The 27,915-nt window shown below is 44.1% G+C and overlaps 1 protein-coding gene across 9 annotated transcripts in view; it reads left to right on the top strand.

Annotated features, from left to right (window-relative positions):
* TRIM2 (tripartite motif containing 2) overlaps nucleotides 1-27,915 on the top strand; it is a 161,387-nt gene that overhangs the window by 48,059 nt on the left and 85,413 nt on the right. Inside the window, exon 1 of one of the 9 annotated variants that reach the window (XM_045994613.1) lies at nucleotides 17,519-17,826. The exons of 7 other annotated variants lie outside the window; for them this stretch is intronic. The gene's annotated coding sequence lies outside the window, so the exon portion shown is untranslated. Of the gene's footprint in view, nucleotides 1-17,518; nucleotides 17,827-27,915 lie in introns of those variants that run through there. One more of the 9 variants, XM_045994604.1, reaches the window with a different exon arrangement.

Raw genomic sequence — 27,915 nt, 5'->3', positions numbered from 1 at the left:
GTGGACATGCCAGTTTCTTGGCATTTCAGAGACAGAATTTACATAATTTCATGCTTACATAAGAGATTTACAATAACAATATTCTACAGCTCTTACATACCAAGGGCTGTTCTTATGGGTCCACAAAATCAAACAAGAAAGCATGTGTGGATGAAATACTGTGACAATGGCACGTATCAAAGGTAATAAAGATGATGATTTATTGAGCATTTACTACGTGCCAGGCCTTTATCTCACTGGGTCCTCACCAACTCCTTAAAGTCAGAACAGTTCCTTTCCTTACTTTACAGAGAAGGGATCTGAAGCAGAGAGCTTAAGTAACTTGGACAAAGTCACACAGCCAGTAAGCCACCTGAAGTGTGAGTCACCACGAAGGTGTCCAGGACATAGCCTTGTGTTATGAACTGAGGAGTTCCTGTGGAATAGAGCTGGCATTTATATTCATAGCTTTTTAAGAATTCATCTAGTGACTGGTACCAAAATGTGGCCTCCTGTAGAAGCTAATTGGCAATCGGTAAGGAAAGCCAAGACCACTTCCTTTAAACAACTTCCTTTAAAGTGCTGAAGCCTAATAGTCTTGCCCCACTGAGCTAAAGGCCAGGAAGGGCCAGTTGTGGGGAGGTGTTTGGGGCACCTGGCTGGCTTGGTCCATAGAGCATGTCACTCTTGATCTCAGGGTTGTAGGTTTGAGCTCCATGTTGGATATAGAGATGACTTAAAAATAAAATCTTTAAAAAAAATAAAATTAAGACTTCCAATGTTACAACTGAGAATGCCTTGGGGAGCTATATGATTTGAAGCTATCTTGGAAAAGAACATGGCACTCTTTAGGGTAAATAGTTCTGAAGTCAGGTTACAGCTTCCAAGTTCAATTTCAACACTGTGTTTTACCCTTCCGGGAAGAGCAGAGAGGTTGGTGGAAGGAATGTTTCCACGCTGTGAGCACTCCATCCTTGGAGGGCCCTCGGTCGGAGCTCAGGATAGACGTATTTAGCTCTTTAACACTTCAAAGAACACACAGAAACTGCCAGCCCTGAGTTTATTTACGCCGAGCTCACAGATCTAAATGTTTTCCTCCTACACACCCCTTAAGAGATACATAGCATTTTCCAAGGGAGTTCCAGAGATTGGTGTCCAAGAGCATATCTGCTGTTTGTCAAGTCAGAGGTGGGCCCTTTGGCCCAACTGAGTAGTTTTGCTCAAGTTCTATTTGCAGTTCTCAGCTGCAAAACGTGAAGTGTGCCTGTCGGCTTGTCAGGTACGGTACTAGAAAGCGCAGGCTGAGAGTGGGCAAACACACTTGGTCGTTAAAGACCTACCAGGAGCCGTTCTCCCTGAAAAGCTGCTCAGGACTGGAGGTGTGATACAGGTGTGATCGGGGTTGAGCTATGTCTCAAGGGATCTCAGGGGCTCTCCAGAGCATGCAGTCCCAGATTTGCCTCCCATCTTTTTTGATGGGTCCGTTTAACATCCTGGATAACAAAATAGCCTACCTACTAAGTATGTGTGATGGTGTCTGTGTGTCTCGTTTGAGAATTTATGTGAACAGAAAATACAGAGAATGCAAAGGATTATGAATGCAATTAGTGTTCCATTGCTCCACTTAGGGAGCTCAGCAGGCTCTCTGTTCCTCAGCCATCATCTGCAGGGGCTAACCCCTCTGAACTTACATACGCGAGTCTGCGGTGTGGCTATGCTCTTCACTCCACACCACTGCCCCAGGTCTGCTCCCAGCTCCAGACCTTGCCTTGCAGGCTCATACTTCTGAAACATATGGAATATTTAAATGTTCTCTGCTTGGCACCCCTCAGAACATCATCCAAAAATCTCAATCAGAATGAATGAGATGATCTCTCTGCGATAGAAAAGGGATAACTTCATGCCAAATACTATGGAGGACCTTCCCCATGTTCTATCTTTTCAATCCTCATAAAAGCCCAAGAGGGTAGGCATGATTATTATCCCATGTTCACGTGAGGAAAACGAGAACTGGAGAGGTTCCCGGAGGTTCCCTGAGGTTCCTGGAGTCCTCAGTAGTAACTAGAAACCAACAGACCTGTGATTCAAGTTCAGATCTGTTTGAGCTATGTTCTGGTCTTGGTGCATTTTGGGGATATTCTACTTTTCCATAAAACTTACTATGAGTATTTGTAATAAACACAGAAGTAGACCCAATTGTACAATGGATCCCTAAATAGTCAGCACTCAAGACCTTAGCCACATTTGCTTCATCCTCGTAAGACAGTTTTCTTTGGCTCCATTTCCTGTCAGTTCCATCTCATCCAGGATCGCTCACTCACTTACATGCTGGATGTCAACCTGACCAAACAACTGGTTGTTCCCTAAATATTGTCTCCTGCCTCTGGACCTTTGCACTGGCAGATCCCCTTGACTCAGTGGCTTCCACCCCTGATACGCTGTTGTCCACAAGACCCACCACTGACCAACCGAATCAGAAACTTCAAGCACTCATCACCCCTCTCTCCATCTCCATTTGACACACTCCTCCTCAATCTTCCATACTCCCTCACTTCTAGCATCATCTGTTCCTCCACAAAGCCTTCACCGATGTCCCAAGTCTGGCTAAGGGTGCTCCCTCGCACAGCATCTTGTACATACGTCTGTCATAACACCACCCCATGAAATTCTTCAATAGAATGTGGATTCTTCTAGGGCCAACACCATGGTTTTGAGCTCTATATTCCCAGAGACTAGCACGTAGTGACTAGTGATCAGTAAACACTTGAGTGAGGAAGGGAGGAAGAGGAAGAGAGTAACAGGAGAGAAAGGAATGGATGTGGCACCACCTGAGTTCCGAACCCTGCAGGTCTCTGAATATGAGGAGCCCCTCACACATCTTCTGGGAGCGTTTGGCATAACAAGACCTGTCGCCATTGTACAGATGGGTTTTACACCAGCCAGAAGGTGGGCAAAGAGAAGCAGCAAGAAAATATGAGACTAGCACCTGTGAACACACATAGGTCCCCCGCTACTTAGAGCTTTTTGCCTCCAGAAAACCATGTCTGTTTAACTCATTTCCCAACGATCTTTCAACATCTGAAGGATCATCTAAAAAATAGGTGCCTTCCTGTTATATAAAGTAACCGACTTGAATGTGTTACCTCCTGAGAAAACAAGAAACATATTTTCCAAAGGATACCCTCAAATGAGCAGATTCCAGGAGACTATTTCAGGCCCGTCTATTAATTCTCAGATGAGAATAATCTTATCATATGGAAAATTCAGGCGCCCCTGGATGACTTAATTTTAAATGCAAGAGCTTGAAGCAAAATGCTGCTGAGGAGCTTCTGTCTTTTACACAAGTCCTGTGAAATCTGCAAGGCTGGCTCCTTCTGGGGCCCACAAGTGCCTCCCCAGCAACTGGCAATAATTGCATTTCTAGGAACACCCGGGAGAGCCCAATCTCTTTAATATGTCACTGACATACAGGTTCTTCCACTGGGACCCGAGCAACAAGAACTAGGGCTCTCAGGACACGATTCTTGATCTGCACTCCTCACTGGGTCATTCTATTTCCTTCAGAGCATTTTTTAAAAACGATTTATTTTATTTATTTGAGAGAGAGAGAATGAGAGGGCAGGGCAGAGAGAGAGAGTCTGAAGTAGACTCCTGCACTGAGCACAGAGCCCGACCCAGGGTTTGATCTCACAGCCCTGACATCAGGACCTGAGCCAGCTGTGCCACCCGGGTGCCCCTCCTTAAGAGTATTTTTAACCACCACCACCACCACAACCACAACAACAAAAACATAGCAATCATCAGTGATTTCTTAGAAACATGGCCCTTTTGACTATCTCCTCCGCGAGGATAGCTATTGGGTCTTCTGTATGCTATCTGTGCTTTGGGCACACTGGGGACACAGAATAAATATTAATTAATGCCAGTCCACTAAGAAAGTAGAATGGAAAGACCCTGTAAGGTAGCAGTGACCCTACAAGTCCCAGAAGCCTGGTTGGAACCGTGGCGAGGAAAGATAGTGACAAGGCCTGAACAAAGCCACTCTCTTTCCACACTCAGTGCCTGCAGTGAACCAAGCAGTGCCATTGTCCGAACTGTCACTGGAGGGCGGGGAGGGGGCCCTGGCAGCCACCCAGCCTTCCCCATTGCTGTCCAGGGGTATTCAGGGATTACGGGCCTCTAGCGCAAAGCTTCCTTTATCTCACAGGCCATGGTACCCAGGGCACCACGGCTACCCTCTGCACACACAGCTGGTGATGTCACAGTTTCTGGTGTCCCTTTGGAGGAGCAAGGTTCTTGGGGGATGGGAGCTGCTGATAGTGAAGGGAATAGGGCTTGGGAACTGCTGGCCTTTATCCTATTCAGAAATTGGGGTTACTGGGTCAGAGCAATGTCGCCATACCTTGTGACTTTCCAAGGCTCCCTAGAAACCTGCTCCTTTACAACAAAAGCATGTCTGGCTTGTGTCCACACTCACACCGAAGGCTTTAAAAGTGGGGCAGGGGTCACCTCAGCACAACCCCCCCTGATGTTTCTGTGGGAGATGTTGTATGCATGCCTCCTCCCCCAAGTGGATGGAAATCTCTACTCCCAGTCTTGCAGTCCCTGGGAAGCCCACGGGGACAAGGGAGAGGAGAGGGGGACAGGGAGAAGAAAAGAGGGGGTAAGGGGTGCTGGAGATTAGGGAAACCAGCCCAGCTTTTTTCTCTGCCCAAGACTTGTTTGTTGCCGTGGCGTGGTGGGAGTTTTTGTTTGGGGGATTTTCCCCCCCCCTTTTAGTCAAAGCAATGCATTCTGGTGCCGCCAACAGAACAACTCTTTCCAGTTCCTTCACACGGAAATCGTGCACGTAGCATCCAGGCCCAGGCCTGTGTCTGTAATTCCCTCTATTAATTCTGAAAAGGATTTAGGTTTTGTTCCATTTGCCTTCTCCTCGCAGAGCACGTACATTCTCAGCCACCGACCGGAAAGCTTTGTGTGTGTGGTGGATCACCAGGCCATCAATTTAGCCATGAAGAGCACCAACACTGCTTAAGTGCTAACTGTATAACAGGGGCTGTTCTAAGTGCTTTATGTTTATGAGCTAGTGAACACTCCAAGATAGGTCTCTTGATCTCTATTTTCTCTCTTTCTTTTTTCTTTCTTCTTCTTTTTTTTTTTTTTAAAGATTTTATTTATTTATTTGACAGACAGAGATCACAAGTAAGCAGAGAGGCAGGCAAAGATAGAGGAGGAAGCGGGCTCCCTGCTGAGTATGGAGCCCAATGTGGGGCTCCATCTCAGGACCCTGGGATCATGACCTGAGCCAAAGGCAGAGGCTTTAGCCCACTGAGCCACCCAGGCACCCCTCTTTTTTTCTTGTTTAATATTTATTTATTTGAGAGAGAGAGCAAGCAGGGGGAGGGGCAGAGGGAGAGAAACTCAAGCAGACTCTGAGCTGAGCGCAGAGCCAGCCACGGAACTTGAGTCACGACCCTAAGATCATGACCTGAGCCAAAACCAAGAGTCAGATTTGTAAATGACTGAGCCACCCAGGCACCCTTTTAGTCTCTATTTTCAAATGAGAAAACTGATGCTCAGAGAGTTAAGAAAGTTGTCCAAGGTCATACAGCTGGTCAGGGCCAGGCTGGCTTTCGGGTTCCAGAGTCTGCATTTTTAACCCCTGTGCCATCCCCCGAGGGAGACATTTTGTGTGGATGCACAAAAGCGTATGCATTCATTGCCCTATTTCTGGTCATTTAACATCTTTCAAAAATTCTTTTTTTTATGAATAATGTTGTGATGAATGGTTTTGTAATAATAACTAAGTTCTTAACAAATGTTAAACCACTGTGACAGGCACTCTTTTAAGTTCTTTATGCAACTCTTTGAAACAACCTACTATTATTACCATTTAACAGATGAGGAAACTGAGGCACAGAGCGGTTGGTGAGATATTTTGTCCCGGATCGCACAGTTAGGAAGTGACAGAACTATCCCAGGGCTACTGTCCTTATGATGTTGTTTGGACAAATATCCATCAGCACACCTCTGCTACTGCTTGGAGAAAAACTTTTTAGCTGGAATCACTAGGGCATAACATACGCATATTTTTAAGGATGTGGATACATATCTGTAAACTACTTTCCAGTAACACTGGGTGGTTATGCTAATTTGTGTTCCCAGGAGCTGTGCAATTGACTAAGGAATCTAAGTTAGAATAGGCCCTGGTAAATGGAGATGTCCCTCTAGCCCCTGGGCAATGTATTCATAAACTTTTTTTAGCTTTTGTGGACTAATCTAGGCACTCACTATCATTAATAATATTTTTATGAAAAAATATATCTAGCTTAAAACTATACTTGGAAAGGAACGTCTGTGTTGCTGGTAATGTTTCTTGTTTCTTGATCTGGCTGGCGCTTACCCTGTTGTGGTTCCTTTTTGATAATTCATAGAGTTGTTGCTTTAGACTTGGGCACTTTCCTGTTTGTAATTTATACTTATTAAAAGTTTATTTTATTTTATTTTAAGATCTTACTTATTTATTTGACTGAGAGAGATCGAGAGGGATAAAGCAAGAGTCAGGGGGAGAGGCAGAAGCAGACTCCTCGCTGAGTGGGAGCCCAATGTGGGGCTCGATCCAGGAACCCTGTGATCGTGACCTGAGTGAAAGGCAGATGCTTAACTGACTGAGCCACCCACGCGCCCCTAGAAGTTTATTTGGGGACAACTGGGTGGCTCAGTCAGTTAAACCTCTGCCTTCGGCTCAGGTCGTGACCCCAGGGGCCTGGGATCGAGCTCCACATCAGGCTCCTTGCTCAGTGGGAAGCCTGCTTCTCCCTCTGCCTGCTGCTCTCCCTGCTGCTCTCCCTGCTTGTGCTTTCTCTCTCTGACGAATAAATAAAATCTTTTAAAAAAATTTTTAAAAAAGAATCTATGTATCAGATATACATATTTTGGAGGTTAGGCACAGAATACATTGAAATCTATCATAAAGGATAAGAAAACAACTCAATTGTCCCCATATTTTCTCCACATGTTGGATAAAAGGAAATTTTGAAAAAACATTTCATGGTTTCTTCTGTTTTTAATTGCTAATGCAAGAATTGAAAAGACATTGAATTACAACAGTTCCAAGAAGTAGGGTCCTCAAAAAGCTCTTTGCCTGTCTTTATTGTTTTTGTTTCATCCGAGTAAGATTTTTTTTTTTGTTTGAAACTTCAAAAGCATGACACGTATTTAACATATGCAGTTTATGGTGAGTTTTTGGCAGGGACCTGAGAACAAATATTAAGACCCCAGAGAGAATTGTTCTCTTTCTCTCTTGGCTTTCTAATGTGTTCTTCCTTAATACTTGGTTTTGAAGTCATGTGTGGTTCTGTGATCTGGCCTGATGCCCAGATCGAGTAATGTCCCTGGAGACTCAGGAACATCTTTCCGTGGCTAATGCATCAGCTCAAGAAAATCAATATATCATCAAGAAAACATTATAAGAGAGTAGGCTCTTACTCTCATGGAAGCCAGTGGCAATTTCCTTGTCAGATTTCCAGTTGTTTTGAAATATTATTTGAGTGCTTATTTCCCTCTCCTGACTTTGTATTTAATCTAAAATTAATCGCTTAGCCCCATTCAGTTTCTCAGTCCCTGGAATCCAGTTGTAATTTCTATCAGTTTTTTATTGCTTCGTCACAGGGGATTTAAAAGGATGCAGAATAAGAGAGTATCTTGTGCCCTTATGACAAGACAAAAGGAAGCATGTTTCCCAACTCTTCCTTTATTTACCACCGCCAAGTGGTCTCATCATGAGATCCTGTGAGTTCTTTGATTAGGTTACTAATATTCCTTTGTTTAGACGTACTTTCTCCCATTTCCACCTAACATCTTACCACAACCTCCATATTAGCTCAGGCTGCCATAACAAAATGCCACAGCCTGGTGGTTTAAACAACAGAAACTTATTTTCTTAGAGTTCTGAAGGCTGGAAGTCTCAGAACCAGCCACCTGCATGATCAGGTTCTGATAAGGAATCCAATTCAGGTCTGAAGATAGCAGTTATGTCTTCACGTGGCCTTTTTACTGTGCACACAAGTGGAGAGAGAGAGAGAGAGCTCTGTGTCCCTTCCTCTTCTTATAAAGATACTAATCCTACTGGGTTGGGGTTCCATCCTTCTGACTTCATTTAACTTTTATTACTTCCCCAAGGGCCTTATCTCTAAATATCCTAACGTGGGACTTAGGGATTCAATTATGAATTTGGTTAGCCGCCCCTACCCCCCGCCAGGGTGGGGTAAGAGTACACGATTAAGTCTGTAATATTACCACAGCCAATACAATTAAAATTAAGGTTTGGTTTCTCTTTCAAAGTAGCTCTCTTTCCTAGGGGTTAGGGTTAGGGTTAGGGTTAAATGACATTTAATCTTTTAGTTCATAAAACATTTTTTGATTTCTGCTAACTGCATCATGAGAATCCAGACATAAAGAAGACACAGACCCTACACAAGCAGACTCTTCAGAGGTTAATAAAGTAATGAAGTAGAAGAATGGCATGCACAAATAATCAGAACATTTGGGATGTTAGAAAACACTGTCCGTGATCTACGATGTGCTACGGGATTCAGAGGAAGAGATTACTCTCAGCCAAGGGCTTCATAATCAGCAACAGGCAGGATTCGGTCTAGGGAGACTGTAGGAAGGTCCACACCAGATTCAGCAGAAACAGACATGATGAAGGCAGGAGGATAAGGTTCAGTTGAAACTTGGGAAATCAAGAGAGGAATGCTGTGGAGTTTAATCTGATGTCTTGGGGGAGGTTAGGTTCTAAGATCAGTGTTTAAAAAGAGAGGCTCAATGACTAAATGGCCCTCGACAATCTGAACATATTGTCCCAAAAGCACCAGTTTCTCCTCCAGTGTTGCAACAGAGCATGGTTTCTTTGAGCACTGGGCAAAGTAGTTGGCTATGTTTAAGGGGTGTCTTGGGGGTGCCTGGGGAGGAAGGAGAGTTGGGGGAGAGGGAGGGAGAGAGAGTAATGTGAATGAATGAGATGATACCGTGGCAAATGCTCACACAATGATAACCATGGAAGAGCCCAGACTGACTGAGAATTGCAGATTCTCTCCAACTTCCTCCCCCCAAAGAGACGAAGAACATGAACTAGAAACTTAAAATATTGATGGAAATGATCATATTTAAAATGTCCCACATCACTAGTGATCGAATCAATACAAATTTTTAAAAAGTTCATTTTTAATTGAAGTATGGATGACAATATTATACTAACAAATAAATACAAAATTTTAAAAAGCAATGATTTACTATTCTCTCATCGGATTAGCAAATATTTTAAAGGAACACTGTTGATGAAGGTGCATATCCCAATCTCATACATTGCTAGTGGGAATGTAAATTGGTATAACCTTTCAAGAAAGTAATTGTGCAATGTCTTACTCTCTTGAGAGCCCTAGAAATGTTAAGACACCTGGACTTGATAATTCCACTACCTTGAAAATATAGAGATGTCGACAAAGATTTGTGTTGAGCAGTTTCATTGAAGTTTTATTTATAATGATTGGAAGTTTAGAAAAAATCTAAATGTGAACACTTTGGAAACTGCTTCTAGAAATGATATATCAATTAATTTTTGATATTTATTTAAACAGTATTTTCTTAGTTATTTAAAAAAGTATTTTCTAATAATTTCACTGATACAAAGTGAATATTATAATTTAAACAGTATTTTCTTAGTTATTTAAAAAAGTATTTTCTAATAATTTCACTGATACAAAGTGAACATTATAGGATTTAAAAAAAATTTTTTTAAGATTTTATTTTTAAGTACTCTCCACACCCAACATGGGGCTCAAACCTACAATCCCAAAGTCAAGAGTCACATGCTCTACTGACTGAGCCAGCCAGGCCCCTTTACAGGATATGTTTTTTTAAAAACAGGTTCCATGGGCGCCTGGGTGGCTCTGTGGGTTAAAACTTCTGCCTTCAGCTCAGGTCATGATCCCGGGGTCCTGGGATGGCGCCCGCATGGGGCTCTCTGCTTGGCATGGAGCCTGCTTCCTCCTCTCTCTCTGCCTGCCTCTCTGCCTGCTTGTGATCTCTGTCTGTCAGATAAATAAACAAAATCTTAAAAAAAATAAATAAAAATAAAAATAAAAACAGGTTCCAGGGGCTCCTGGGTGGCTCAGTGGGTTGGGCATCTGCTTTCAGCTCAGGTAGGGATCCTGGGGTCCTGGGATCAAGCCCCACATCAGGCTTCTTGCTCTGCGGGGAGTCTGCTTCTCCCTTTCCCTCTGCCTGCTGCTCCCCCACTTGCTTTCTCTCTCTCTGTCAAATAAATAAATAAAATCTTTTTTAAAAAGTTTCCAAATTATATAGTAAAAATATACATAAGAATAAAAGACAGTAAATGGTAATGTCATTTACTAATTCTATTCATATTCAAATATGTACTAAGCATATGTCTTGCAGTTTATTAATCTGTAGGTAGTAGGTCTATAGATAGATTTCTGCCTTATTCTTTTTTTTTTTTTTTAATATTATTTATTTATTTGACAGAGACAGTGCGTGAGAGAGAGCATGAGCAGTGGGGAGGGGCAGAGGGAGAGGGAGAAGCAGACTCTCCGCTGAGCAGGGAGCCTATCAGGGGGCTTGATCCCAGGACCGTGAGATCATGACCTAAGCCGAAGGTAAACGCTTAACCAACTGAGCCACCAAGGCACCTCTGTTTTATTATTTATATTTTTCTGGGTTTTCCAAATTATCTAGAGTATCTAATTGCTTTTTATCTGAAATATGCATTTTAATAAATCCATTTCATCTCTTAGGGCCCAAGTCCACCCTGCGTAAAGTTCTGGTTACTGTAGTAGGAAATGATCTCTCGCTTTTCGCTGACTTTCAGATCCCTTTTATCACATATGGGCTTGAATTGCAGCTGCTTGTACATGTGATTTTCTTCCCAACTAGTATGGGAGCTCCTGGGGAACAGGGACCAGGCTCAGAGGTCCTAAGTTTATGAGCAAAGCCTAGCTGTCCTTCCCCACCTTTTCCATAAAGCCACTCCTGCTACTTGAAAAAGTGGGTGAGTTCTTTCCGTGAGTCCTCAAAACAGGTTTTTATGCCTCTTTAATTCAGCTTTTTTTTTAATTTAATGGTTAATTGTGTTTGTCTTGCCTGCCTCTTCATCATCCGACTTCTTATTACAGGAAACGAACCTTGTTTCCTTTTGTGCCCAGAGAGGTGCCTTGCATTAAAGTGTGTTCTCTGTAAACATCAGCTGGATTTATGACTGAATGAACCTGGGCCCCTTCCAGCTATTTCAAACGGGTGCCTTTCAGTTAGCCTTGAATCTGAGGTGTTTAAGGTTGCTGTACAGGCATGGGGCCAGGGGTTGGGAGAAGAGAGTTTACAAAAACTAAGCAGACTCAAAGCACTGAGCAGTGGAAGTTGTGAAGCCTAATCCACTAGAAAAATCTGCCAGGAAATGCGTTCACCTCAACTCATAGTGCCCCAGATAATAGTCTTTGCTCCTCTCTGGGTCCTGAGAACTTTTTCTGGAAGCTTTACCTTTTTTTCACCATTTCACAAACTCTTGGAGATTAATGCCCAAAAGAATCCCATTCTTCCAGTCATAAATTGAGCACCATAGATCTGTTCTGCACCCCAGGTTAGGCCCTAGTCCTACAAATGTGGCCATTAAGAGAAGAGTTTAAAAATTAGATTTTATAAATGTTTTAGAATACAAAAAGGAGGAAATAAGTCGCAAGATTCAGTTTAATCTGACACGTTGTATTCCAGGTCTTTGCAGAGCCTTGTCCTGGGCACTGTGGATGGTGTGACACTGAGCTCATTCGTAACATCCCACCTGCTGACGGCAGTGTAACTGAGGGAAGGGAGCGGAGGTGGGGAAGGGGTCTGGGGAGAAGGAGAACACTGCACAGGACTTCCAAGCTTCTGGATCAGGACTGGATAGAGGTGGGAATAGTTGGGAGGGCTGCTGGTAGCTGTAACTGTGTTGGGGGTGGTCATGGATTCTTTGGATCTGTTGCCCCGGAAATGTAAGATGTGGGTAGGTGCGATTCAGATAGAATTTTGAAAGCTTAAAAAAAAAAAAAAAAACAACTCTGCGATGCCTGGGTGGTATGGTCATTTGAGCATCCAATTCTTGGTTTCAGCTCAGGTGATGATCTCAAAGTCAAGAGATTGAGCGCCACAACACGCTCAGCTCTCAGCGTGAAGTCTGTGTGAGAGTCTCTCTCCCTCTCCCCCTGCCCCTCCGCCCCTCCCCCAAATAACTAAATACATCTTTAAAAAAAAACAAAAAAAGCTCTAGGGGGGAAAAACCAAAATTCTAAGACAATATTGGATAGAAGATGTGAAAAGAGACAAGTTATCATAGAAAACAAAATAGTAAAAGGATTGTCTTTAGTAGAACTCAGTGCATCTGTCAATGTTCTTAACTGCTGACAACAGAAACTACTCTAGTAGTTTGACCATAAAAATGAATTTATTAAAAAAATACAAGGACACCACCAAGAAAGTGAAAGGACAACTTATAGAATAAGGGAAAATATTTTCAGATTATATATGTGATAAGGGACTTGTATCCAGAATATAAAAACTCAATAGTAAAAGATAAATTGTAAAAGACAACTAAAAATGGGGGAAAAAGGGCACGTAGGTGGCTCAGTCAGTTAATTGTCTGCCTTGTGCCCAGGTCATGATCCCAGCATCCTGGGTTTGAGCCCCACATTGGGCTCCTTGCTGAATGATAAGTCTGCTTCTCCCTCTCCCTCTGCCTGCCGCTCTGCCTACTTGTGTTCTCTCTCTCTCTCTGTCAAATAAATAAATAAAATGTTTTTTTAAAATGGGGAAAGAATGATGGTTACACAACATTGTGAATGTACTTCATGTCACTGAACACACACATAAAACTGGTTGAAGTGGTAAATTCTAGGCTATGTATATTTAACGATAATTTTAAAAACTTTTTTTCATAAAATATGAAAAAGATTTCTGGGGTGCCTAGGGGATTCAGTCAGTTGACCATCCGACTTCTGATTTCAACTCGGGTCATGATCTTGGGGTTCTGGAATGGAGTTCCAGTGTCAGGGTCCTGGGATAGAACTCTGGTGTCAGACTCCATGCTCAATAAGGAGTCTGCTTCTCTCTCTCTTGCTCTTTCTCCATTCACCTCTGCCCCTCCCCACTCATGCACACGCTCCCAGGTGCATGTGCCCTCTCTAAAATAAATCTTTAAAATAAAATAGAATGTGCAAAAGATTTCAAAGGACATTTCTTCACAAAGAAGATACACAAATGGCCAATGAGCACATGAAAAGATAACATTATTAGTCATTAGGGAAATACAAATCCAAACCATAATGAATACAACTTCACCCCCACTAGGAAATCGGAACCCTCATATATTGCTAGCAGTAATGTAAAATGATGTAACTGATTTTGGAAAATAGTCTGGCAGTTCCTCAAAATTATAAACACAGGATTATCCTATGACCCAGCAACACTACTCTTAGATAGACCCAAGAGAAATGAAAATACATGTCCAAACTAAAAATTGTATTCACATGTTCATAGCAGCTTTATTCATACTAGCCAAAGAGTGGAAGCAATGCACATGTCCATCAACTGATGAATGGATAAACAAAATGTGGTTTATTCATACAATGGAATATTATTTGCCAATAAAAAAGAATGGAATACTGGAATGTGTTGCAGTAGGGATAGTCCTTGGAAAAAATTGGCTAAGCAAAAGTAAGGAAACATGAAAGGTCACAAATTATATGATTCCATGTATATAAAATGTCCAGAATAAGCAAATCCTTAGAAATAGAAAGTAGATTAGTGATCACTAGGGACTGAGAGGAAAGGGGAATGGGGAGTGACCACTAGTGTGTATGAGATTTCTTTCTGGGGTGAGGAAATGTTCTGGAATTAGATAGTGATGATAGTTCACAGCTTTGTGAATATACTAAAAACCACTGAACTGTACACTTAAATAGATGAATTTCATAGTATGTGAATTTTATCTAAATAAAACTATTCTATTCAATAAGAAGAATATTGGGGTACCTGGGTGGCTTAGTTGGTCACTCATCTGCCTTTGGCTCAGGTCATGATCCCAGGGTCCTGGGATGGAGCCCCACGTCAGTCTCCCCCCTCAGCAGGGAGCCTGCTTCTCCCTCTCCCTTTGCTCATGCTATCTCTTATCTCTCTTTCTCTCACAAATAAATAAAAACAAATCTTTAAAAAAATAAATGAAAAAGAATAATATTAAGTGGCTCAGAGAATCTCTAAGAAATCTAGAGAATCAGGCTCGGAGGCTACTCAGCTGAGAGTAATACCTAAATTATACCACAGATGGTTCCAGAATGAGCCCTAATTCTGTTCCTCTGAACACAGCCACCACAGATGCTCTGTTGGACCTTTGGCCTTATGGGCCTTTAGAGTCCGTATCTCTGCTGAGTTCCGCCACAAGACAGAAAATGGTTTCTCTGGGGTCCGTCTTCTCCTATTGCCTTCCTTCCAACGGAAGTCTAATGTTGATCCATCGGACTGCCAGAGTCCACATCACAGTTTCAAGCCCCACCTGCAAGGGAGGCTGAGAAAGTGGGTGGAGGTTTGGGAGGTGAGACTCAAACAAATGTTCACTATCCCACACTTCTCTCAATGGGTTTGGCTGGACACTGGTTTAAAGTCATAAAATGTTGGGAGTTAAGTGGGCCCTTTGAAGTTCAGCTACTAGGCTGACCATTTGGTCCCATGACTGCAGCAATCTAAAGACAGTGGGCAATTTCTAGCTTTATCATTTCTTGCTTGTTAAGCATTTGGCAATGTTAATCACTCTTTTTTCTTTTAATTTCATTTTATTTATTTTTCTTATGTTCAGTTAGCCAACATACAGTGCATCATTAGTTTTTGATGTAGTGTTCCATGATTCATTATTAACCACTCTTTTTTATTTTATTTATTTATTAATACTTTATTTATTCGTTTGAAGAGAGATCACAAGTAGACAGAGAGGTAGGCAGAGAGGAGGAAGCAGGCTCCCCGCTGAGCAGAGAGCTGGATACGATGCGATGCGGGGCTTGATCCCAGGACCCTGAGACCATGACCTGAGCTGAAGGCAGAGGCTCAACCCACCGAGCCACCCAGGCGCCCCTAATCACTCTTTTTAAAAAACATTTCTCTTCCCTGTGTGTGGGTCAGCCCTCATGTGCCTTTCTAATCAGTTTTTTCTCAGTTTCCCTCTGGAGCTGCTGTCTTTGCTCGCTTAAAGCTGATGTTTCTCCTCACATGTTCAGTCCTGCTCCGAGTAACTCAACCAAATTGTGTGGATGTCATGGGTTCAATCGTGTCCCCCTGAAATTGATAGGTTGACATCCTAACTGGCACTACTTCAGAGCATTACCTTATGTGGAAATAAGGTAATCTCCAGATAAGAACTAAAGATAAGGACAGAGTACTGAGCTAAAAATGAGATCACACTGGGGGGGGGGGTGCCTAATCTAATATGACCGGTGTCCTGACAGAAGGGGAAATGTGGACACCCTCAGGCGGGGAGAGTACCATGTGAAGACTGCACTTATGATACCACAAGCCAAGGAACTACCAGAAGTGAGGAGAGAGTCCCGGAACAGATCCTTGCCCGGCACTGTTGGAGGGAGCTTGGTCCTCCTGACACAGGTCTTGTCTATCTGGCCTCCAAAAGCATGAGACCATACATTTCTGTTGTTGAAGCCTCTGTTTGTGGTACTTTGTTATGGCAGCCTAGCAAAGTAAGTGAATTGTTCTCTACTCCTGTATTTTCCTTCTACTTAAAGGTGGATAACTCTCTAATTTGCATTGCTAGTCCACAAGGCCTTACAGATCCATGGCACTGTCTTGCCTGTTGGAGTATTTGCATTTGGCTTTCCTACAAAAGCCATAAACTCAACTTGTCTAAACTTCAGCTCGTCCTTTCTCTGGTCCCACTAGCTCCCCCTTCATTTCTCTGTCTTGGCAGATGGTACTCTCCATCCACTCTGGTGCACATGCCTATCAGGGTGATAGCCTCCAGCTCCACTCCCCTCCTTGTTCCCAGGCATGTCCTAAAAGTGTTGTCTCTCTCACATCTTTGGAGACTTTCCCATCCATCCCCACCCACCTACACCCCCCTCCTGGGTTATCTTCCTTCCATGCGCCTTCCTCAGTAATCTGTGTGAAGCACAAGGGTCCCCACAGCTTCCAAAGGTCCAACCCCACAGCTTTAGCAGATGAGACCGTCATCATCTGACTCCATAACCACTCCTCTCACCTCTGTTCCTCTCACCTGTTTTCTGCAGCCATACAGAAGTTCAGATCTTCCCCTGCCTCTCTCTCTCTCCATCCTGCCTAATGCCTGCTCAGTCTTCAAAACACAAATGCATCCTCCTGTGGGAAGCCTTCCTTGATTTCTAGCATGATCAAAAGCCTGCTTCTATGTTCCCTTAACCCTCTGGCCATACACTCTATCATAGGAATTTCTCCATGGGCTGAAATTGTTGGCCTTCTCCTCTCAGCCCCCACCTCCCCTCGGCCCCTCAATAGTAAGGCGCTTTAGAGTAGAGACTGAAAGCTTTTTGCAGATTTCTATTCTCAGCCTAGTGCCTGGCACATGGGAGGCACTCATAAATGTTTCTAGAAGAGGGGCACCTGAGTGGCTCAATGGGTTAAGCCTCTGCCTTCAACTCAGGTCATGATCCTAGGATTGAGCCCCACACCGGCTTCCCCCTCTTTTTCTCCCAGCCTCTCTGCCTACTTGTGATCTCGTTCTCTCTTTCTCTCTCTCTCTCTCTCTCTCGTTCTATGTGTGTCAAGTAAATAAAATCTTTAAAAAAAAAAAGTTTCTAGAAGGAAGCAAGGAAATCGGGGATGATGAGTTGGGGGAGACTTCCTACCCAAACCTATTTTATAGAATAAACAGTAAGTTCCCAAGAGGCAGTCACTTCTTATCATTTTCAGAGATGGTTGTGTCGCAGTTGACTCATTGTCAGAATTTACTAAAGTAAACGCAGAGATTTTTTTCCTGTCTCCCATTCAGGAGTCGTGATTGCTTTCAGTAGCGTAAACCGTCCCAAAACGGACGCTGGCCCTTTTGGGTTGTCTCAGCCTCATCCAGCTGAAGTCGTTTCCCCCGGAGGGCCAGAGTTTGCATTTGTGTTTACAGGACTGGCAGGGAGGACGCGCTTGCCGGACTAGACCTGCAAACCCAGCCAAGCCCCCCCCCTTCTCTGCCCCCCCCCCCCCCCCCCCGGGCTGCGATTGGCCCTTCCCCGGAGGCTGGGCGCAAGAGCCTTTAGTCATCGCACTGGGAAATCTTTCTGGAACTGGGCACCAACTTGCGAGTTGTTTTCCTGCTCTTTGTGCGGGGATTAGCTGCCCTGCGGGGTCTGGGAATGCTGCGAGGGCTGGGCAACCCGTAATCCAGGATTTGCCCCTGCCTCGCGGCTTATGGAAAACAGATGTCTCGCCGCTCCGCGCCTCGGCACCGAATGGAAATGACCAACCAGAGAGCCTTTTGGAACCCGGGACACCGAGCCCAGGGCCTCCAGAAGCCAGCTGGGAGGCAGCTTTGCTCCCGCTCGCCTGTTTGTGCCCCTTCAGCCCCGCTCTCGGACCCCACGAGGCGGTGAAGCGGCTCCACTTCAGATACCGCTCCGGGAGAAGCTCGCCGGCCGAGGTCGCCGGCCGCCACCGCAGGGGCCGCACGCGAGCAAACCCCGGCCCTGGAGGGGGCCACCGCCCGACCGGAGGCGGAGCCGCCGCGCGCCGCCTCTCGCCAGCGCGCCGGTTCTCCGCCGAGCGAGGCGCCCACGGGCAGTAAGTCAGCGCCGGGGCTGGGGCGGCGCGGCCGGGTCCACCCGGAGCCTTCCGCTCCGGCCCGCGTCCCCGCGAACCGCGGCGGGGGCAGGAGCTGCCGGTCCGCTTCCGGATCCTGCCGGCGGTGCGGGGATGCCAGGCTGGAGCGGGCGTCGGTAGGGACGCGCGGCGGCCGGCGCTGTCAGCCCGGCCGCGGATGGTGCTGAGCCTTGACTCGGCGTTCACTCAGGCCCGGGCCGGCCGAAGTCCCCCAGGGGGACCGGGCCCCTCTGTCCTGCCTGCCGTATCTGTGCACAACTTCGGAAGTAAAACTGTTAACGTCATTGTGCACCGAGGTGGGGGAAAAATGGATATTCTGCGATCTTAGAAGGGCTTGCCTTAATGACTTTTTTTTTTTTTTTTTAAAGATGGGTTTCCTCTCCGTTTCTCTTAAATTTTGGTCGTTTTGCAAAACCACTCAAATAGGTTTCCTTCCTATTAGCTTCCATGCAACTCGAGGGCATGCTACAGTTCTAGCTTATTAGAGGAGGGACATGTTGATTTTGGAGGGTTTGCAGGGCTCTTTTTGGTGGATATGGTTTATTTCGAACACGCATGCCCCGCGTTGAAAACCGTATGTTGCTGACAAATCGGGGTGAGGAGAAACGATTGTCGTATGAAACGCCTGTCAGATCCAAAGAGTTCTTGGAAACCCCAAATTTGTTCCCACCTGTAATCCAACCCCATAGAGCAACTGGTAGCATTTTTACTCCTCCACTCCCTCAGGAAATCACCAGCTTTAAATTATGAAACAGAGACAGCTTTAGATTCAATGCTTTTTTACCTAGTTAATTGTAAAGTCCTTAGAGTTCCAGACATCCAGAGATTAGGTTAGCCCCTAGGGAAAGAGGCATGACTGTTCTTGTGCCCTACGCACCCCCGTGCTTTTTTTCACTAGACAATTTTTGCGTGTAAAAATGGAGATTAATTTTTTCATCAAATTTTTAGAATGTGGTTATGGGATTGACACCCGATAACTTGTATTTCCAGGTTCCTTTACCAGGGGATGGGAGGAAGGACTGTGCCCCAGGTCACTACTTCCTGGCCCTACTTGACCTCTAGTTTCAGATTTCCACTTGATTTCATCCTTGGCAGGTGTAGTAGTACCTGTCCTTCAGCTGAGACAAAAGAGCAGGAATGATTCAGAACACTTTGACTATCACAACCTCCACCAAAGAGGCAAAGAATTTGATTGAATTCTTTATGACGCACGTTATGTTTCCCTCCTCTGCAAATTTAGGTACAGTTAGCAATCAAGGATCAATTTAAAATAACAAAAAAACCTCTGCCTTCCTCCTCCCTTAAGGTAAGTAGGAATTTGGCTGAGTTGGGCGAGGCTACATACATTAATGAAAAGTCTTCACTGTGAGATGACTCAGTCTTATTCTGGACTAGGTAGAGGGTTAATACCACACCCACCCCCTCACTCACCCTCCTATGTGCACAATTTTTTTTTTCCCTGTGCGCTGGCTTTTCTTTCTACCCTTTTCTACACTATTCCTTTTAGTACATACATGACTCTATTTTGGATCATGGAATCTAAGATATCATTACCTTTCAGAGTCAAGGTTTGTTTAGATGACAGGGTTCCTTATCAGTATTCTCAGGTTTCCCCAAATCTTATCTTTATTTTCCTGGAAAATTCTATGTCTGTTAAATCCTCCATTGGAAATTCTACTGTATCTTTCAAAAGTGACACAGAGTCTATATCCTGAATTGTTTTTCTTGCATTTTCATTTTGATGTTGTCTTCCCTGATTTCCTAATTGCCTGGTCAGCTTGTTATTTCTGCTTCGTATTAGTACACAAGTGGAAGGAACTTCTCATAAGACACGGAATATAAATGGGGTAGGGAGTCTTCTTGAGAATTAACAGCATAGACTCTGACCTTTTCTTTGGTCTGCCCTTGGACTGAATTCTGTCCTTTGAATTTCTGTCCACTGACTACACTAGAAAGAGCTGCATATTTACCTCGGGGCTCAGGAGTGATCTGTTTATTTGACCTTTTCAGAGTGGCTGTAATTCACTACTCTCTTAGAGCTGCTTGGTGAGAATTTGCCTGTTGAGTGGAAATAAACCAATTGGTTAATATAGTAATGCCCAAGGAACCTTTGAAAATGCTATCCTGAGTGGCGCCTGGGTCGCTCAGGTTGTGGTCCCAGGGTCCTGGGATCGAGCCCTGCATTGGTCTCCCTGCTCAACAGAAAGCCTGCTTCTCCCTCTCTCACTCCACTCCCCCTGCTTGTGTTCTTTCTCTTGCTGTGTCTCTCTTTGTAAAATAAATAAAATCAGAAAGAAAGGAAAGAAGGAAGAAAGAAAATGCTATCCCGAAATTCTAGGGAGATGACATTATCAGAACTTTCTCCTCTCATCACTCCACTGCTCGCTTCACCCCAAATCTGTCTTGGGTTACAAATTCCCTAAAGACAATTTTTAGCTTGATTTATTCAGGCCCTAAAAGTTTATGCTGGCAGGTACAGGCAAGACTCTTTTGATGCTTCTGCTGATGATGTGGGTAGGAACAATGACTGTTTTCTTTTGGGTTTCATGAGAAGATATATTCCTGGATGTCTGTTTGAGAAGCTTCTCTGAGACTGTTATCTTAAAAGCCTTGAGGTAGGGGGCGGGGTGGGGAGGGGTGCTCCGTGGGATTCTTGGTTTCAGGTCAGGCCTGGATCTCAGGGTCCTAAGATTGAGTGCCTGGAATCTGCATGAAATTCCCTCTCTCCCTCTGCCTTCACTCTTGCTCTCTCTCAGAATAAATAAATAGAACCTTAAAAACAAAAAGCCTTGAGTCAAGGCTGATGTATAATCATACTCCTTTATCAACATTATTTTTTTGTGCCCGTATATATTAGACCTTGAGAATATATAATTCTCAAGAATTATATATTAGTTGGAAAGTGGGAATAAGCTCCTACAAGTCTGTTGAGTTTAGTTCATTATTTTCTCTGGAAGAGATTAGTAGGTCTTTGATATGGATAGAATTTGGTCTTGGCTTTAGAAGAATTGACAAGTGTGATCTCTGAGATAAGTAAGTGGAGGGGAAATGAAGGAGAGGAAATTTAGTGATATGGAACCATGGATACTAGCCACTCAGCTTTTATGTGGGTTTTTATGGGTTTTTTTGAGAATTTAATGGAAATTGAACCTCAGAAACTGAGCTTTCATGGGCAAATATTTTGTCATACAAATGCTGGTTTTTTCCTGTGTAAAACTCTCATTGCATATCCTGCCTGTGAATCTCATCTTAATCCCTGAACAGAAATATCCCCTTCCTAGAATTTTCACTCCATTCTTTTTTTTCTGAACATATTGGATGTCTGGATGCAATTTATGGAGGCAGAAGGGCTGGCCAGGAAGATTAGGATGTGTCCTTGAGGCAAGCAAAAACACTGTGTCTGTCAGCATCTTTATTAACTGAGGACAGCTTAGAAGTGTTCAAATAGAAGCTGTGGGTACAACTTTCCTTCTGCTTTAACTGCAGGAAAACGAAGGAACCTAAGAAGTGCAGACTTCAGGAGCCAGAGCCGTTTGTAGAATTATGCTGGAGGCAGTTGGAATTCTGGAAGGAGATTAGCCTCTTAAATTGCTGTCTCCTTACTGCAAATGATTCCCAAGTTTCAGAATGTCTGCTGTTTGAGGGACATCTTGTTTAGTTTAAATATAGTCACTGATTCCGACCAAAATATCCAGAGAGGCATTAAAGTCTTGCTGACTGGCTTATCTCCTGTTAGGGAAAGGACTAGCACTTTAGGACTCTCAATACAGACCTTCAGGGATGATGATTTTGAAGACCAGGAAGTAAACCAACTGGAAAAATCTTTCTGATTAAGACTCCTGAAAAGAGAGATCCGACATGAGACCAAAAATGTGAAAGACTAGACCCATTTATGTTTCCGACTATTCTGTCCGATCAGGTAGAAGAAAGGAAAGGTGTTTTTAAGCCCAGTCTGTCAGTGAACAGGATTGTTTAACACGTACTGTGTTTCAAGCCCCCTGCTTTATGATCTGAAAGGTATACTCGAGTAAAAGGTGAGCATCTGCCATGGAAGCAATTTCAAGCCTCAGTGGTAACTTTAAACATTAGTGTGCATTCTCCCACCTCTGCACTGAGTTCCTTGCCTGGGAAAGCAGGTCCAAGGCTGTGGGAAGACCCCCGTCTGTAGTTCAGCTACCTATAACCACATCCTGAGGGAATCACCATGGTGATTCACATGAGATTTGCTTCCGTCAGCAGAGTAAGTTGTGTTCTTGCCTCTTTCAACACAACCTGGGTGAAGTGACCCTTGCTTCATAATTCCAAGACCCCTATTCGATGCGTGCTTTTGTTCCTAGAATGTTTCTTCCCTAGTCACCAAGCAGTTCAGCAGGGTGACTAGTCGGGTGACTCGCACCCAGATGACTCACGATGCGGACATTCCTAGAGGGTAAATGATAGAGATCCTTGAACCTCGCCTACGAACATGCGACCAGGTCTCTTTCATCGGGAAAATAACCTCTCAGACTAAACAAAGACAGAGCTGTCTCTTTTGCTAGCCACCTGTGGTTTATTTAAATTAGTGTTACACGTTCAGCAGTGGTGTCAGAGCCAGATTATAAAACTGCCTAAAAGAATGAGGGTTCTGGGCCTTTGCATAGGGATAGAACAAGACATTGGCCACACTGAATGGGATTTGCATCTTGTTAGCTTGCCTGCGTGTCCTCGACTACCGGACACAATGGGAGTGTGCACGTCCAGCTTTGTAGCTGGGCAGCCTGTCGTATTTAATGATTCTGCTGGGAATTAAAGTAGTGAACTAGAAGCATGAGGAGTGGGGTGGCGGGGGAGGAAAGAGGTAGGAACTTTTAGGAGACTCAAAAGAACGGGAACTTGGGGGTCAGTCTAATACCACCCCCCCTTTTTTTTCTGTACTTTTCATCTCCGTGACTTAATTATTTTAGAACTGGAAGTGCATTTGTAATTCAAAATCAGTGGCACCGTTGGCCTTAGCAACAGCACAGGCTACCTCTGTGCACAGCAGTCTCCACAGTGTTGTTGGCGAGTGAATTGTCTCCGTGCAGCACTGGACCACTTGGCCCCCCTTTATCCTTCAGCCTGTGTTCGGGGTTTCCTTTGCTTACTCTGTGCATTGGATTCTGTTAGGAAAGGCAAAATAATGGTCATTTTAGTCAAAGAAGGAAATGTAAAAAGTGAACCTCTCCTGAAATGTTAGTGTTTCTTGGATACCCCCGTATTTAGCATGGTCAATCAGGTCACCCCAAGGAAAGTGGATAAAAGGGTACTCGAATGGGCTGGATGTTTGCGCCTTGATTGCTGCAGAAAACAGGTGGCAAAAAATAGGGGCCTTTTGCTTCTAAATCTCAGCCAATAATGAAGCCGCTGATGAAAACCAAATTTAGTAGTTACAGAACATGGTCTCCGGATTTCCAGTACCATTAAAATCTTCACAAAGCTCTTTGCATTTTAGAGAAGCAATGAATGCTTCCTGGGTCTGATGGGCCATGCACTCTACCACAAATGAGCCTTAAATGGGAAATCCTATGTTTTGCCCGAGGTCACACAGAAGCCACACAATCATGTTGCTTGATGAGGTTCTGTGATGGGTGCCATTTGCTTAGAGGAAGGATGAGCGTAGGCTAATTGCGCGCCTGTTGCTATTTTTCCCAATTTGGGGCTATTAAGGAGCAATTACCCTTGGAGTGTCCTTCACCCCTTTCCTCCACAAACCTCTCAATCCAGAAACCTAAAGTACAAAGTAATGGAAGCCTGAAGTCTAAAGCCCACAAAAGCTGCCGAACCACCCACCAAAACAACATGAAAAAATTGAGAAGCTTGGGAAGGGAAGGGGTGGGAGGGAAGGGTGTGGGGGTTCTGACATTTACTCCAATATCTCCACCTCAGCTACAGATCCCCCAGAAGAATGGATGTTCTTCATTTTTAACACAACTTCATTGAGAGAAAAAAACCCCAGATTTCTCAGGGATTTCCTCGACGAGGATTTTACTTGGGGTCCACGTACAATGTTTTGTTTAAACAAAGATTCTGAATTTTTAATAAGCATCTATCACAGACCAAATTCAGCCGACTCTCTAAAAAGCCTTTACACATCAAGAGTGGGAAATCTGTAAGAATTTGTTTGGAATAGTTAAAGCAGTTTCCGTCCCGGGAGGCAGGCAGATTTATTGGGTTATGAAATTCTTCATTCCATCTGCATAGGAGCTGGTTTTCATTTGTAATGCAGTACAAAATATTCTTGGCATGTTTGGGACTTATTTCATAGAGGATGCTCCCCGCTAGGACTAAATCTAGATAGAACTGCTTTTCTTTTCCTAGATATGTTTTCCCCCCTAAGCCATTTTCCCTTCACGAAGTCCCTTGGATAAATCCACTCACCAAAGTATTGCCAGATCTGTCTATAACTAGGTTGGTCTTCAGTCTTCATTGTTCAGCCATTTTGCTAGAATCTGTTGATGGGTAGTCTGGGGGGTCACAGGAGTTCACCAGCAGACCAAGAGGGAGGGAGTCATTCCAGGTGGAGACACTCAGACCTCCAGCTCTTGTCCTAGATCTATTTTCTCTTTCTTTCTTTCTTTCTTTCTTTCTTTCTTTCTTTCTTTCTTTCTTTCTTTCTGTTTATTTATTTGAGAGAGAGACACAGAGAGAGAGAGGGAACACAAACAGGGGGAGTGGGAAAGGAAGAAGCAGGTTTCCTCTGAGCAGGAAGCCCAATGTGGGGCTTGATCCCAGGACCCTGGGATCATGACCTGAGCCAAGGACAGATGCTTAACCGGCTGAACCACCCAGGCACCCCGTAGATCTATTTTCTTTCCTTTTTTAAAAAATATTTTATTTATTTATTTGAGAGAGAGTGAGCACATGAGCAGAGGGAGAGGCAGAGGGCAGAAGGTGAAGTAGACTCCCTGCTGAGCAGGGATATGGACACAGGACTTGATCCCAGGACCCTGGGATCATGACCTGAGCCAAAGGCAGGTGCTCAACCGACTGAGTCACCCAGGTGCCCCCCCAGAGACCCAGGGCTCAACTTTCTGGATTTTACACATAATCTCTGCTGTAATACTTATGTTTTTACCACGCGTGCTGTATTTGGTGTCTGCAACTTAAGAATCACCACTTGATTCACCTGAAATCATCGGCCAGTGTATAAAGTTCGTGGGACAAATACGAAAGATGAAGTAAAAGAGAAAGTTACTGGAATTCCTTTAAAATAAAAACATTTAAATTTAAAAACAACAACAAGAAGAAGTCTAAATTCATATGGCTGGTTTTGAAGGGAAGGTTTGGGGGCTTTAGGATGTGAATACTAACCAAACACTTGGAGTCTGCATTCATCCTCATTGGAAATTGGAATAAGGGTTTGGCTGTTCTCTGTTTCAATATGCTTATGGGATGAGCCATATTGGAATAATTCTAAATTGACAGAGATTGACTTGCTTTTTGTAATGCAGGCAGATATAGCAATTCTTGGTTATCTTTCAGTCTTAAAACCAGTAGAATACAATTACCAAAGCAAAAAACAAAACAAAACAAAACAACCCATTAAACTCTTGAATTAGGCATAATATATTATCTTGTGGATTTAATGCACCAGAGTTGATTATGATAGGGCCTGCCCGTTATTTCTGCCAAAATCCTGGGATCCTGCGTGCCTTAAGTAGATTGAGGGCACTGTATGCTATCTATCTTTTATTTAAGAACATAACCCTGCTGATGAACCAGGATGTACTTTGCAGCTTTCTCCATCCCTCTGCTCACTCTGTATTAGTCATGAAAATTATTGGTCCCTATGAACCAGCTCGCTTGGCTCACGTGCATGATTTCATCAGCACGGCAGCTAACTAGCTGAGCTAAATTGGCACTGAGATGGTAATCATGATTTAATCTCATGTTTGAGCACATCTTTACCTTTTAACAATCACTTTCACATAAATTATTCCATCCTACCTTTACAATGGCTCTGAGAGATAACATTTCAGAGATGAGGAAACCAAGACTCTAAGAATTCCAGTGACTTTTCCAGGAAAGGAAGAATTGGGACTCACACCTACAATGTTGATCTCACCGAACCAAAATGCACAGTAGAACTTGATTGGATGACATATGATAAAATAATACAAAAATTGTGGGACTCTCTAGATGAAAGGATGTTTTTTTCTCAAGGAAGCAAATCTAGGAAGGTGTCTGGAAAAGTGGTTTCCAGTAGAGAATAGTCACTTAAAAGTTAATCCCAGATCTGAGAATACTACACAAAAAAGCCATGAGGGAGCTATGTAAACAAGACATAATCAAGAGTCAACTTACATGATATAGATGAGAAGTCCAATGGTGTTTCAGAGAAGAGAGAGAAAAACATAGGCCAAGAAAGCCGTGACAGTATAATTGAGGAAAAGGGATGAAAGTTTGAGCTTGAAGAATGTCAAGATTTAGATGGAAGAGAGAGGTGGGTAGGGCATGATAGGTTGGGAACATCCCAAGCAAGGGTAGAGAGCTCTGGCCCAGGTGGAGAGTAGCAGGGAGACACCTTTGACTGGAGGAGGACTGACCAGTAGGTCTAGGTAGGGAAGTCTTGGGAACTAAGGTTGAAGAAAGAGGACAGGGCCACACCAAAGAGGATCTGTTTGCCAGACATAGAAATGTGAACTGATATTTGGGTGCTGTAGTGTGTGGGCATGGTTGGTTCCTTCTGAGGGCTGTGAGGGAAAAATCTGTTGTGCCTCTCTCCTGACTCCTGGTGGCATTCCTTGGCTTGAAGGGGGTGTTCTCCTTGTGTCTTCACACTGTCTTCCTTGGATGTCTCTGTGTCCAGTGCTTCTCTTTTATAAGGACATCAGTCATACCTCATTAGGATCTACCCAAGTGACCTCATTTTAACTTGATTACCTTTGTGAAGACCTATTTCCAAATAAGACCACATTCTCAGATACTGAGGGCTTCAACATATCTTTTTCAGGGGGACAAATTCAGCCCATAACAGGAGCCTTTAAAGAGTATTGAGTTGCAGAGTAAGAGGAAAAAGGTTGTTTCATAAAGATGCACTATCGACAGAATGTGTAACACACTGTGGGGAAGGAAGGGTGCCATGGGCTGGGAGTGGTTGGAGAAAAAGTGGGTAAAATCTGCAGACATTTTAAAGAAGAGTTTAAAAGATTTAAGTAGATGCAATGCTAATACATTAAAAGTCGAGAACAGGACAGTTTACAGAGCACTCTACCTCCTTTGGTCTTGATGATACAAAAGGCTGAGTGGAGTCTCTGGGGTCTCTAGTCTGGGGGAAGGACCCTTGGGGAGGTCATTGGCGTGGTTAAGGGCAGCTGGCAAAGGGAACATGTGAGGTGGGGACAGCTGAGTGCAGATGTCCTCAGCAGTCACTGGTGATCTGAACCATGTGTCTCTTCTCAGAGTTGTTGATCTGGGGAGTCAAATGTGTTCAGGTGGTCCTTGGGCCTTGGGAGTGGGGCGATCTCTGCAGGATACAATTTAGAGAAAGCGGTGGGCTTGGTATTTGGGCACATTCCCAGAGTTAGAGGATTACTAGTGAGTCAAAGCAGCATTTAAAGAGGCAGAGGGGGGATGCCTGGGTGGCTCAGTTTGTTAAGCAGCTGCCTTCAGCTCAGCATCCTGGGATCGAGTCCCACATCGGGCTCCTTGCTCCGTGGGGAGCCTACTTCTCCCTCTGCCTCTGCCTGCCACTCTGACTGCCTGTACTGACAAATAAATAAATAAAATCTTTAAAAAATAATAATAAAGAGGCAGAGGAGAAACTGGCAAGTTCTCTACCTCCAAAGCTGAAGAGAAAGACGGTTTTGTGCGGAAGTTTCAGCGCCGGGAGCCACAGGAAGGTGGGAAGAGAACAGGAAGAGAACTGGCTGGGGAGCAGCTGTGGGGAAGACTTGGGGGTTTATCTACATTGGGCACTGGAAGGAGAAAGAGGAAGGGAGGGAGAGGACGGCCTTCACGGGGTGGCAGGATCAAGGAAAAGGGTCAGGAGGCTTTCGTTTTGCAGTGGTGTTTCTGAGATACAGTTTACGG

Source organism: Meles meles, chromosome 2 (genome assembly GCF_922984935.1).
Source record: "Meles meles chromosome 2, mMelMel3.1 paternal haplotype, whole genome shotgun sequence".
Taxonomy (NCBI): Eukaryota; Metazoa; Chordata; class Mammalia; order Carnivora; family Mustelidae; genus Meles; species Meles meles.
This window is presented reverse-complemented; position numbering and strand designations above follow the sequence as displayed.